Source organism: Heterodontus francisci, unplaced genomic scaffold (assembly GCF_036365525.1).
Source record: "Heterodontus francisci isolate sHetFra1 unplaced genomic scaffold, sHetFra1.hap1 HAP1_SCAFFOLD_51_1, whole genome shotgun sequence".
Lineage (NCBI taxonomy): Eukaryota > Metazoa > Chordata > Chondrichthyes > Heterodontiformes > Heterodontidae > Heterodontus > Heterodontus francisci.
The window spans coordinates 4,132,241-4,144,866 of NW_027141937.1; the positions used below are offsets into that span (position 1 = coordinate 4,132,241).

A 12,626-nucleotide genomic window follows, 5' to 3' on the forward strand; every position below is an offset into this window, starting at 1 on the left:
CACTGGGTGACAGAGCGATTGTACAAACAATGGACACATCACATCCCTGAAACATTGTTCTGATATAAAACAGTGTGAAATAAGAACTGAGCATGGAAGTGGAACGGAACCAGGAATCAGGACTTTAATCCATTGAAGTTGATCTTGAAATTCAACCATTCACGAACATTCCAATGGATCGAACTCTCTTCTGATATCAAATCCAGGAACCTGAGCTGCTGTAAAACAAAACTGAGCCTGACGCGATTCGAACACACAACCTTCTGATCTGGAGTCAGACGCGCTACCGTTGCGCCACAAGCTCACAGATAAAGTAAAGTCTTCCATTCCTGGCAGATTTACTTCTTGTTTAGATTCAGTGATTGAAATTAATTCAATCCTCATCTGACCTCCGCTCTGCAAAGGCCTGCCACCCGACCTGAACCCGACGGGTCCCGTGTCGGGTTCGGGTCGTGTCGGGTCGCTCTTCCGGGTCTGGCTTTCGGGCTCGGGTCAGGTCGGGCCAGGTTCGGGTCGGGCTGGGTCCAGGTCGGGCTGAGTCCGTGTCGGACACACACAGTAAGTATTACATTTAACTCTGCTGGGAAGTTGAGTTTAATAAGTGTCAAAAGTTGAAAAGCCAACCTAAGCTGGGAGTCCGGGTCATCAAGGAGGGAAACTCTGAGTCTGCTCAGTGAGCAAGTGAGCATCTCTATGACGTCATTGCGCTCATGCTGCAGTTTCCTGTAGATTCGGAATCGGGAGGTAGGTAAAGTGAACATTCCGGTGGTCGGGTAAGGTTCGGGTTAGTTTGGGCGTGGGAATAAATGGAGATACTTGGGCCGGGTCGGGCTCGGGTCCAATGTGGTTCTGTCGGGTTCGGGTCGGGTATTTTTTCCTGACCTGAGCAGGCCTTTACCGCTCTGTCAGTTCAGTGCCGTATTTAAACTATTACTTGGAGTTCTGTTTTACAGGGTCTCGGCTGTTTAAGTGTTTCCCAGGCCCACTACTCTGATTAATCAGACATTTTGCTGCTAACTGCTGCTGCTACAATTGAAATGTAAAAAAGAATTTCCAGTGACCTGCAACCAATGGACAAATACATTTCAGAAAGTTAAAGCTCATTCGCCAATCCACAAATGTGTCTTTCTGCTTATATTTATAAACAACTCCTTCTCTCCACTATGAGAACTATACAATCACTCCAGTTATTTGAAAGTTAGTATCAGATGTTCCAGTTCATCAATTTTAAAACTGCAGCAGGTATTTTCCAGAAAACTTCTCTGTTGGAACCTCAGTCCCATTTAGATTGAAAGTGGACAATTAATGTATTCACTTGTTCATTGTGGACAGGTGTCTGACTTAGAATAACTCTCATTAACTTTCAATGAGGTGGCAGTATTTCTGTGCTCCCATTTTACACAGTCTGTCCTGTTCATGCACCATGTTTTTATTCTCCTCTCCCATTCTCCACAGGATACAGATTACAAGCATCATCACTCTAGCTGTTGAAAAGCATTGGAAGAATCTGGTCACACAGGTATTGAAACATTCATTTTCTGCCATTTTACAAGTTGGTTGCTTTAAACACAGTACAATGTGCAATCATCTTGAAAAGAGATTCTCTTTAATATCCAATACAAACTGAATTACAAACCTGACAGACAAACACAGGAGAACAAGTGACTAGTGAACACAAACCTCATGGTGCTCATTTTCAGATTTATTGCAGTCATCTTACAAAACAAGTGAAAGAATATTCCAGTGAAATGATTTGGAAAGTAGGTGTGACTTTTGTTGGTGCCTTTCTTTGCTCTGTTGGTGAAACTTTCTTGCACCTGACTCCTGTTCATGTCTCTGTTTCCTCTATTGAATGAGGAAGGAGGTATTTGATCAGAAATCAACTGGATTGTGTACCTTTGAGAGGGGATTTCTGCACCATCAGGGCTGGAAACAGGAGTGAGTGAAAGACAATGTGTGGAGTTTGATTTTGTACAGAGGGAGAGCAAATCTAACAGGACTGTGAGATATTGGCCTGGATTTTACAGCCCCAATAGCGGTGAACTCTGAGACTTTCACTGCTATTGAGGGTCTGAACAGCACTGCAACTGCCGGTACATGCACACACTAACACCAGCATCTGGAAGTTGTGGTGGTGAGAAATGTGCTTAGAAGGAGCCTCTGATCATAATCGCACCAGCCCACTCTTTAAAGTGACAGGGACCTGTAGTTCAGCAATTTGGGCTCATTGCCCACAATGTACCCTGATTTTTACCTGGGTTGTATTAAAGCCGGTACCAACAGGCTCAGGGCTGCTCGGGAAGGACTTTTCTGTTGACACAACAGCTCCACTATTCCAGGAAGACACCGGCCGCAGCAGGGGTCAACTCTCAGAAAGGAGTTCAGACATTTTAAATGTTGTATTTTATTTCATAATTGTATGTAAGTTTTTAGCATGGCCTGATCAGAGTTCTTAAATTTACATCTGACTTTTTATTAACAAGATTGAAGTGTTTTTAAAAGATCTCGAAATGTATATGACTTTTTATCAAGATTTACTTGGCTTCTTTGTAAAGACTCGAGGAAGATTGAAGTGACTTTTAAAAACTACATCTTATCCTTTAAAATCCTGCTTCCATGCAGATGACATTGGAAGATGACTTCAGAATAACTTAGACAATCTTTCTAACAGGTACTGCAACAGCTTAAGTCCTACTTTCTGCAAAAGCTGGTGAATTACCTTCCGGGAGCAGAGAGGAGCGGAGCGGAGCCAACCGATATGGACCGATATGAGGAGAACGCCGAGAGCGGAGCCTATTAATCCAATCCGAGGATCGAGGCCCAGTCTCTTCCCTTCCAGGAGTGGAGTGGAGCTCTTCCAGTGTGCTGGAGTTTTGAAAGAAAAGAAGGCAACTGTGATGTCAGAGGAGAACTGCAAGGTGATTGGTTGGTGAGTCACTGCTGTTAGTGTATTTAAATATCTTAAAGAAAAGGGCAAAGTTTTTTAGTTGAAAAAAAAACCTCTACTGATAAGGTGAGTACTACTAAAGTGTTTTTTTTATTCAGTGTAGCTTATGAAGGACTTTAGATTGTCGTGGGTAGAACAAGGCCCCTAGTGTCATTAGTATTTTTTAATTAAGGGAGTAACTAATTAATCTAAGGGTAAGTCATGGCAGGAGAGCTCAGCCCCGTGATATGCTCCTCCTGCGCTATGTGGGGATTCAGGAACCCTCCCAGTCTCCATGACGACCATGTGTGCAGGAAGTGTATCCAGCTGCAGCTACTGGCTACTCGCATTATGGTTTCACTGTGGAGCGTCCGCGAAGCTGAGGGCGTCATGGATAGCATGTTAAGTGAGGTGTTCGCACCGCAGGTAATGGATGCACAGGCAGAAAAGGGATGTGTGACCACCAGATGGAATAGTAGGAGCAGGCAGGTAGTGCAGGAGTCCCCTGTGGCCATCCCCCTCTCAAACAGATACACCGCTTTGGTTACTGTTGGGGGGAAGACCTCCCAGGGGAAAAGAGCAACAGCGTGGTCCGTGGCACCAGGGAGGGCTCTGCTGCACAGCAGGGGAGGAAAAGGGGTGGAAGAGCTATTGTGATAGGGGATTCTATCATAAGGGGTGCTGATAGGCGTTTCTGTGGCCGCAAACGAGACTCCAGGATGGTATGTTGCCTCCCTAATACAAGGGTCAAGGATGTTTCCGAGCAGCTGCCGGAAATTCTGAAAGGGGAGGGTGTGCAGCCAGAGATCGTGGTCCATATTGGTATGAACGACATAGGCAGGAAGAGAGATGAGGTTCTGCAAAGTGAATATAGGGAGTTAGGCAGAAGGTTAAAGAGCAAGACCTCGAGGGTTGTAATCTCAGGATTACTCCCTGTGACACGTGCTAGTGCGGGTAGGAATAGGAGGATTAGGCAAATGAATGCGTTGCTGAAGACTGGCGAAGGCGGGAGGGCTTCAGGTACTTGGATCATTGGGATCTCTTCTGGTGCAGAGGTGACCTGTACAAGAGGGACGGGTTGCATCTGAACTGCAAGGGGACCAATATCCTTGTAGGGAGATTTTATAGTAATACACGGGAGGGTTTAAACTAGTCTTGCAGCGGGGGTGGAACCCAAAGTAGTAGTCTCTCCGATGAGATAGTTGAGGCAAATGGAGAGGTTAAAGCAAGCAAGTCCAGTAGGCAGGCCAGGCAGGGGCAGGACAGGGAGCGTGGAAGGTCTGGTGGGCTAAACTGCATTTACTTTAATGCAAGTATCCTTACAGTTAAGGCAGATTAACTCAGAGCATGGATCAGTACATGGGATTGTGATATTGAAGCTATTACGGAAACGTGGTTGAGGGATGGGCAGGACTGGCCACTCTATGTTCCGGGGTACCGATCCTTCCGGCGTGACAGAGGTGGAGGTAAGAGAGGAGGGGGAGTTGCACTATTGATTAGGGAGGACATCAGTACTTAGAGAGGATATCCCGGGGTGAATGTCCAGTGAGGCCATACTGGTAGAACTTAGAAATAATAAAAGGGTGATCCCTTTGATGGGATTATACTATAGGCCCCCCAATAGTCAGAGGGAAGTGGAGGAGCATATATGTAGGGAAATCACAGATAGGTATAGGAATTATAGGGTTGTAATAGTAGGTGATTTTAACTTCCCTAAGATTGACTGGGACTGCCTTAGTGCAAAGGGATCAGATGGGGAAGAATTTGTTAAGTGAATCCAGGATAGTTTTCTGAAGCAGTACGTGGATGGCCCGACTAGAGAAGGGGCTACACTCGACCACCTCTAAGGAAATTAGGATGGGCAGGTGGTTGATGTGTCATTGGGGGAGCACTTTGGGACCAGTGACCATAACTCTATTAGCTTCAAGATAGTTATGAAAAAGAATAGGACTGGTCCTCAGGTTGAAGTCCTAAATTGGGGGAAGGCTAATTTCCATGGCATCAGACAGGAACTCTCAAAAGTTGAATGGGAGAGGCTGTTTACAGGTAAAGGGACGTCTGGCAAGTGGGAGGCTTTTAAAAGTGAGATAGGAAGAGTTCAGGGCCAGCATGTTCCTGTTAGATGGAAGGGCAAGGCTGGCAAGTTTAGGAAACCTTGGTTGACGAGGGATATTGAGGGTCTGGTCAGGACAAAGAAGGAGGCATACGTCAAGTATAGGCAGCTGGGATGGAGCGAGTCCCTCGAGACCTATAGGGGATGTAGGAGAACACTTAAGAAGGAAATTAGGAGGGCGAAAAGGGGCCATGAGATTTCCCTGGCAGATAAGATAAAGGAGAATCCTAAAATATTCTATAAGTATATTAAGAGTAAAAGGGTAGCGAGGGAGAGAGTAGGTCCCCTTAAGGATCAGTGTGGCAATCTATGTGTGAAGCCACGCGAAATGGGCGAGGTCTTAAATGAATATTTCTCGTCTGTATTTACCGTGGAGAAGGTCATGGAAGCTAGTGAGTTCAAGGGAGGGAACAGCGATATCCTGCAGCATATCAACATTACAAAGGAGGAGGTGTTGGAGGTTTTGAAGCGCATTAAGGTGGATAAATCCCCAGGGCCTGATCAGATGTATCCGAGGATGCTATGGGAAGCAAGGGAGGAGATTGCTGGGGCGCTGGCAGAGATTTTTGTGTCATCGTTAGCCACGGGTGGGGTACCGGAAGACTGGAGGATAGCTAATTTGTTAATTAATAAATTAAATAACAAATCATGTCGCCTCTTTCTCTTCTAAACTCTGGCGGAGACAAGCCTAGCTTGTCCAATCTTTCCTCGTAAGACAGCCCACCCATTCCATGTATTAGTCTAGTAAACTTTCTCTGTGCTACCTCCAATGCATTTACATCCTTCCGCAAATAAGGAGACCAGTACTGTACTCAGTACTGCAGAAGAGGTCTCACCAATGTCCTGTATAGCTGAAGCATAACCTCCCTACTATTGTATTCAATTCCCATGGTGATAAATGATAACATTCTATTAGCTTTCCTAATTAAGTGCTGGACCTGCATACTAACCTTTTGCAATTCATGCCCTCGGACACCCAGATCCCTCTGCATCTCAGAGCTCTGCAATCTCTCACCATTTAGAAAAGATGCTTTTTTATTCTTCCTGCCATAGTGGACAATTTCCGACTTTCCCACATTATACTCCATTTGCCAGGTCTTTGCCCAATCACTTAACCTATCTATATCCCTTTGTAGCCCCCTTATGTCCTCTTCACAACCTACTTTCCTACCTATCTTTGTCATCAGCAAATTTAGCAACAATACCTTCGGTCCCTTCATCTAAGTCATTTATATAAATTGTAATAAGTTGAGGCCCCAGCACAGATCCCTGTGGCACACCACTCGTTACTTCTTGCCAACCATAAAATGACCCATTTATGCTGACTCTCTGTTTCCTGTCAGCTAGCCAATCTTCTATCCATGCCAATATGTTACCCCCGACACAATGAGCTTTTATTTTCTGCAATAACCTTTGATATGGCACCTTATCCTTCTGGAAATCGAAATACAATACATCCACTGGTTCCCCTTTATCCACAGCACATGTAACTCCCTCAAAGAACTCCAATAAATTGGTTAAACATGATTTCCCTTTCAAAAGACCATGTTGACTCTGCCTGATTACCTTAATTTTTTTCTAAATGCCCTGCTATAACATCCTCTGTAATAGCTCCAAACATTTTCCCGAAGACAAATGTTAAGCGAACTGGCCTGTCGTTTCCTGCTTTCTGTCTCCCTCCCTTTTTGAATAAATGAGTTCCATTCACTCCTTTCCAATCTAACGGAACCTTCCCGAATCTAGGGAATTTTGGAATATTAAAACCAGCGCATCAACTATCTCACTAGCCAATTCAGGACCTGGCGACTTGTCAACCCGCAGCTCCAACAATTTGTTTAGTAAAGCTTCCCTGGTGATTGTAATTTTCTTGAGTTCCTCCATCCCTTCAATTTCCTGATATACGGCTAATACTGGGATGTTATTTGTATCCTCAATAGTGAAGACCGATGCAAAGTATCTGTTCAATTCATCTGCCATCTCTTAATTATCCATTATTAATTCCCCAGACACACTTTCTATTGGACCAACAGTCGCTTTGTTAACTCTTTTCTTTTTAAAATATCTATCGAAACTCTTACTAGTTGTCTTGAAATTTCTTGCGAGCTTTCTCTCATACTCTAATTTTACCTTCCTTATCAATCTTTTAGTCATTCTTTGCTGTTTTTTTAATATTCTGTCCAATCTTCTGACCTGCCTCCCACCTTTGCACAATTATAGGCTTTTTCTTTAAGTTTGATAGTATCTTTAACTGTTTTCGTGAACCATGGATGGTGAGTCCCACCTTTGGAACTTTTCTTTCTCGTTGAAATGTATCTGTTCTGTGTATTCTGAAATATCCCCGTAAATGTCTGCCACTGCATCTCTATTGACTTATCCCTTAACCTAATTTGCCAGTTCACTTTAGCTAGCACTGCTTTCATGACCTTATAATTGCCCTTATTTAAATTTAAAATACTAGTCTGGGACCCACTCTCCTCTCCCTCAAACTGAATGTAAAATTCAATCATATTATAATCGCTACTATTTCGGGGCACCTGAACTATGAGGTCATTAATTAATCCTATCTCGTTGCACAATGCCAGGTCTAGTATAGCCTGCTCTCTGTTTGGCTCCAGAATGTATTGTTCCAAGAAATTATCCCCAAAACATTCTATGTACTCCTCATCTAGGCTACCTCTGCCCATCTGAATTTTCCAGTCTATATGTAGATTAAAATCCCCCATAATTATCACAGTACCTTTCTGACAAGCTGCCATTATTTCTTCCTTCATATCCCATCCGACAGTGTGGTTAATGTTAGGTGGCATGTACACCACCCCCACAAGTGACTTCTTGCCTTTATGATTTCTCATTTGTACCCAAACTGCTTCTACATCGTGATCTCCTGAACTTAGGTCATCCCTCTCTATTACGCTCATACCATTATTAATTAACAGAGCTACCCCACCACCTTTTCCTCGCTTCCTGTCCTTCCAAAATGCCATGTCACCTCCAATATTCACATCCCAATCTATGTCGCCCTGCAGCCATGTCTCTGGAATGACTATCAGATCGTACTTACTTATTCTATTTGTGCTCTCAGTTCATCTGTTTTGTTTCGAATGCTCCATACATTCAGATACAGAGCATTTAGTTTTGTCCTTTTATTATTTTTGTCACCTCTAGCCTTATCTGTCGATTTACTCTTAGATTTGTACATTCTGTCCCTTCCTGTCACAGTCTGTTTATCATTTCCCATATTTATACCTTTCTCTCTTGCCTTGTCTCTCCTCCTTGATTCACCATATCTTCCCAAATTTGATCCCTTGCCCCCACTATTCAGTTTACAACCGTCTCTACTTCTCTAGTTATTTGGCTCGCTGGAACACCAGCACCAGCACGGTTCAGGTGTAGACCGTCCCAACGGTACAGCCACCACTTTCCCCAGTACTGGTGCCAATGCCCCACGAACCAGAACCCACAACTGCCACACCAGTCTTTCAGCCGCACATTACTTTCTCTAATCTTATTTGTCCGATGCCAGTTTGCACATGGCTCAGGTAATAATCCAGAGATGATTAACTTTGAGGTTCTGCTTCTTAATTTGCTGCCTAGTTCCTCATACTGACTTTGCAGAACCTCTATCCTTGTCCTGCCTATGTCGTTGGTACCGACATGGACCACGACGACTGGATCCTCCCCCTCCCATTGTATGTTTCACTCCAGCCCTGAGCAGATGTCCTGAATCCTGGCACCGGCAGGCAACACAGCCGTCTGGACTCTTGCTCTTTGCTGCAGAGAACAGAGTCAATCCACCTTACTATACTGTCCCCTACTACCACTACATTCCTTTTTTCTCCCTCTTTGAGCCGCAAACACTTACTGCAGACGTGTTTGCCCTGGATCACACTGGCATCCAGGAACTCCCACATGCTGCAGCTGTGACACATCACCTGTCCTGTCATCCTTAACGTGTTTCAATTAACTACTTAAATATTTTATTCAATTATTCATTTTACTGTATATTTTATTAAACTTACCACTAGTTTGTTTACTATTTTAAACGTTAGGACTAAAATGGACCTTAATCACTGAACAGATGTGCATCAAGCAGGTCGGTTCTTCCAAACCAATCAACTACCTGCTTGCCTGTGATGTCACAGCTTACCAGATCCTCACCAAACAGCTCCTTCCACTGCACCGAAGAAAGAACTAAATCCTGTCTGCTCACCCCAGCGGCTCTCTGTTTCCCTGCTCTCACTCTCCATTGTGACGTCACTCCTCGATTTTTTTTCCCCCTGCTCTGCTCCTCTCTCTCTCCGAGTCTGTGCTTTTGACGCATTTCTTCATTTGCTGTTCCGTTGTGCTCCTCTGTTTCTGGTCCAAAATCTGACTCTTGTGGGATTTGAACCCACAACCTTTGAATATCGTCTTAATCATTATTTAAAAGTCCAGCACTCTACCCATTGCGCCACAGAACCTCACACATTTTTATTAACATCACTAAGACCTTTGATCTTGTCAGCAGAGACGGCCTCTTCAAACTGCAATGGAACATCGGCTGCCCTCCTGACCTCTTGGGCATCATCTCTTCTTTCCACGAGAACATGCACAGTTCCATCAGTTACAATGGAGCAACATCAGACGCTTTCAAGATCAGCAGTGGGGTAAAGCAGGGCTGCGCGCTGGCGCCAACTCTCTTAGGAACAGAGGAACATCGGAGTAAGCTATTCAGCCCGTCGAGCCTGCTCTGTCATTCAATTCGATCATGGCTGATCACCTACCTCAAAGCCCCTTTCCCATGCTATCCCCATATCCCTTGATGTCATGAGTATCAAGATTTCTATCAATTTCTGTCTTGAACATGCTCAATGATTGAGCTGCCACAGCCCTCTGGGGCACAGTATTCCAATGATTCACCACCGTCTGAGTGAAGAAATTCCACCCAACTCAGTTTTAAATGGCCTACTCATTATTCTGAGACGATGTCCTTTGGTTTTAGACTCACCAACCAGGGCAAACATCCTGTCTACATCCACACTGTCACGCCCTGTAAGAATTTTGTCAGTTTCAATCAGATCACCTCTCATTCTTCGAAACTTTAAGGAATACAGGCCCAGTTTTCTCATAAAACAATCCCACCATCCCAGGGATTAGTCTGGTGACATAAAAACAAGAAATGCTGGAACCACTCAGCAGGTCTGGCAGCATCTGTGAAAAGAGAAGCAGAGTTAACGTTTCAGGTCAGTGACCCTTCTTCGGAACTGACATATATTAGAAAAGTCACAGGTTATAAGCAAGTGAGGTGGGGGTGGGGCAAGAGATAACAAAGGAGAAGGTGTAGTTTGGACAAGGCCACATAGCTGACCAAAAGGTCATGCAGCAAAGGCAAACAATATGTTAATGGTGTGTTGAAAGACAAAGCATTAGTACAGATTAGGTGTTAACGGGCTGAATATTGAACAGCAGCAAGTACAAACCTGAAAAAAAAACAGTAGGTTAGCAAACTGAACAAACTGAGATGAAATGAAATAAATGCAAAAAAAAAGATTAGTCTGTTGACCCTCTGTTTCACTCCCTCTTTGGCAAGTATATCCTTCATATGATGAGGACACAAAACTGTACACAATACTCCAGTGCGGATTCACCAAGGCTCTATACAATTGCAGCAAGACATCTTTACTCCTGTACTCATGACCCCTCGTGTGGGTACAACATACCATTTGCCTTCCTAATTGATTGCTGCACCTGCACAAGAGCTTTTAGTGTCTCATGAACAAGGACACCCAGGTCCCTTTGGACATCAATACTTCCCAACCTCTCACCATTTAAGAAATACTCTGTCTTTCTGTTTATTCTACCAAAGTGGATAACTTCACACTTATTCACATTATATTCCATGTTCTTGCCCATTCACTGCGCCGCTCCAGGTCCCCTAGAAGCCTCTCTGCATCCTCCTCACAACTCACACTTCACCTAGCTTTGTGTCATCTGCAAAATTGGAAATATTACATTTAATCCCCACATCCAAATCATTTATTTCGGTTGTTAACAGCTGTGGCTCCAACACTGATCCTTGCAGTACCCCAATAGTAACAGCCTGCCATCCTGAGAAGGACCCGTTATTCCTGCTCTCTGTTTTCGGTCTGTTAACCAATTCTCAATCCATATCAGTATATTATCCCCAAGCCTATGTGCTCTAATTTTGTTTACTCACCTCCTGTGTGGGACCTTACCAAAGGAAAATACAAATACCACACATCCACTGGTTCTCCTTTATCTGTTCTATAGGTAACATCCTCAAAAAACTCAACAGGTTTTTCAAACCTGTTTTCCTTTTCATAAATCTATGTTGACTCTGCCCAATCATATCATCATTTTCGAACTGTCTAGTTATCACATCCTTTATAATTGGCATATTCTTCTCCATGCTGCTATTGTACACTTTCAATGACTCAGATGGGGGTGTTCACCTGCACATCAGAGCTGACGACAAGCTGTTCAACTTGGCAAGACTGTGCGCCAAGACCAAAGTGGGTAAATTCCTAGTCTGTGAGTTGCTATTTGCTAATGATGCTGTGCTGACATCCCATAATGAAGTTCAGTTACAGCAGCTTGTAGATCGGTTCTCCCTGGCCTGCAAAGAGTTTGGACTGACGATCAGCATCAGGAAGATGAAAGTTATGGGCCAGGACGTAGAGACTCCACTTTCCATCAACATCGACAACCTCACTTTGGAGGTTGTCAACAGCTTCACATACCTTCAATCAACAATCACCAGCAATCTGTCCCTTGATGCTGAAATCAGCACCAGGATTTCCAATGCTGCAGCTGTCATGTCAAAGTTGAGAAGACAAGTGTGAACCGACAGCAAACTGACCGAAAATACAAAGCTCCACGTGCACCAGGCTTGTGTTCTCAGCACCCTCCTTTATAGTAGAGCAGCATCAACAACTTATACAAGCCAAAAAAAGCGGCTGAACAGCTTCCACCTCCACTGCCTCAGATGGATACTGGGCATCTCCTGGCAGGACAGAGTGCCGAATGCAGAAGTACACCAGCGTGCAGGGATCCACAGCATGTTTGCCCTCTTGAGTCAGCGGTGATTCTGTTGACTGGGCCAAATGGATGACGGTCACATTGCCAAATACATGCTCTATGGTGAGCACGAGATCAACAGGTCAGGGAAAAAAATCAAGTCATTTGGAGAGGTTTGAGTTAATTCAGGAGAGTGGGCATGGATTTATCAATGGGAGTTCATGCTTGACGAATCTAACTGCATTTGTTGATAAACTATCTGAGAATGCTGATGAAGGGAATGCAGTGGATGTTGTTTATATAGATGTTACGAAAGCATTTTATAAAGTACCACATAAAAGGGTGGTTAACAAAATTGAGGTTCATGTATTAGGAGGGTCAGTGTCCATTTGGAGAGTAAATTGTTTTAAAGACTGAAAACAGCGAGTCATATGAAATGGTTCTTGGTCAGACCGGAGGATAGTCGACAGTGGTGTTCCCCAAGGGTCAGTGCGAGAACCACTGCTTTTTTTTGCTAAAGGTAAGTGACTTGGATCTAGGAATAAAGAGTAGATCTCAAAATATGCCGAT

The 12,626-nt window shown here is 44.1% G+C and overlaps 1 non-coding gene across 1 annotated transcript; it reads right to left on the minus strand.

Moving 5' to 3' along the window:
• Positions 1-232: 232 nt before the first annotated feature.
• On the minus strand, positions 233-304 carry trnaw-cca (transfer RNA tryptophan (anticodon CCA)). The gene has a single exon. It is a non-coding gene; the product is annotated as a tRNA-Trp (tRNA).
• Positions 305-12,626: the final 12,322 nt, after the last annotated feature.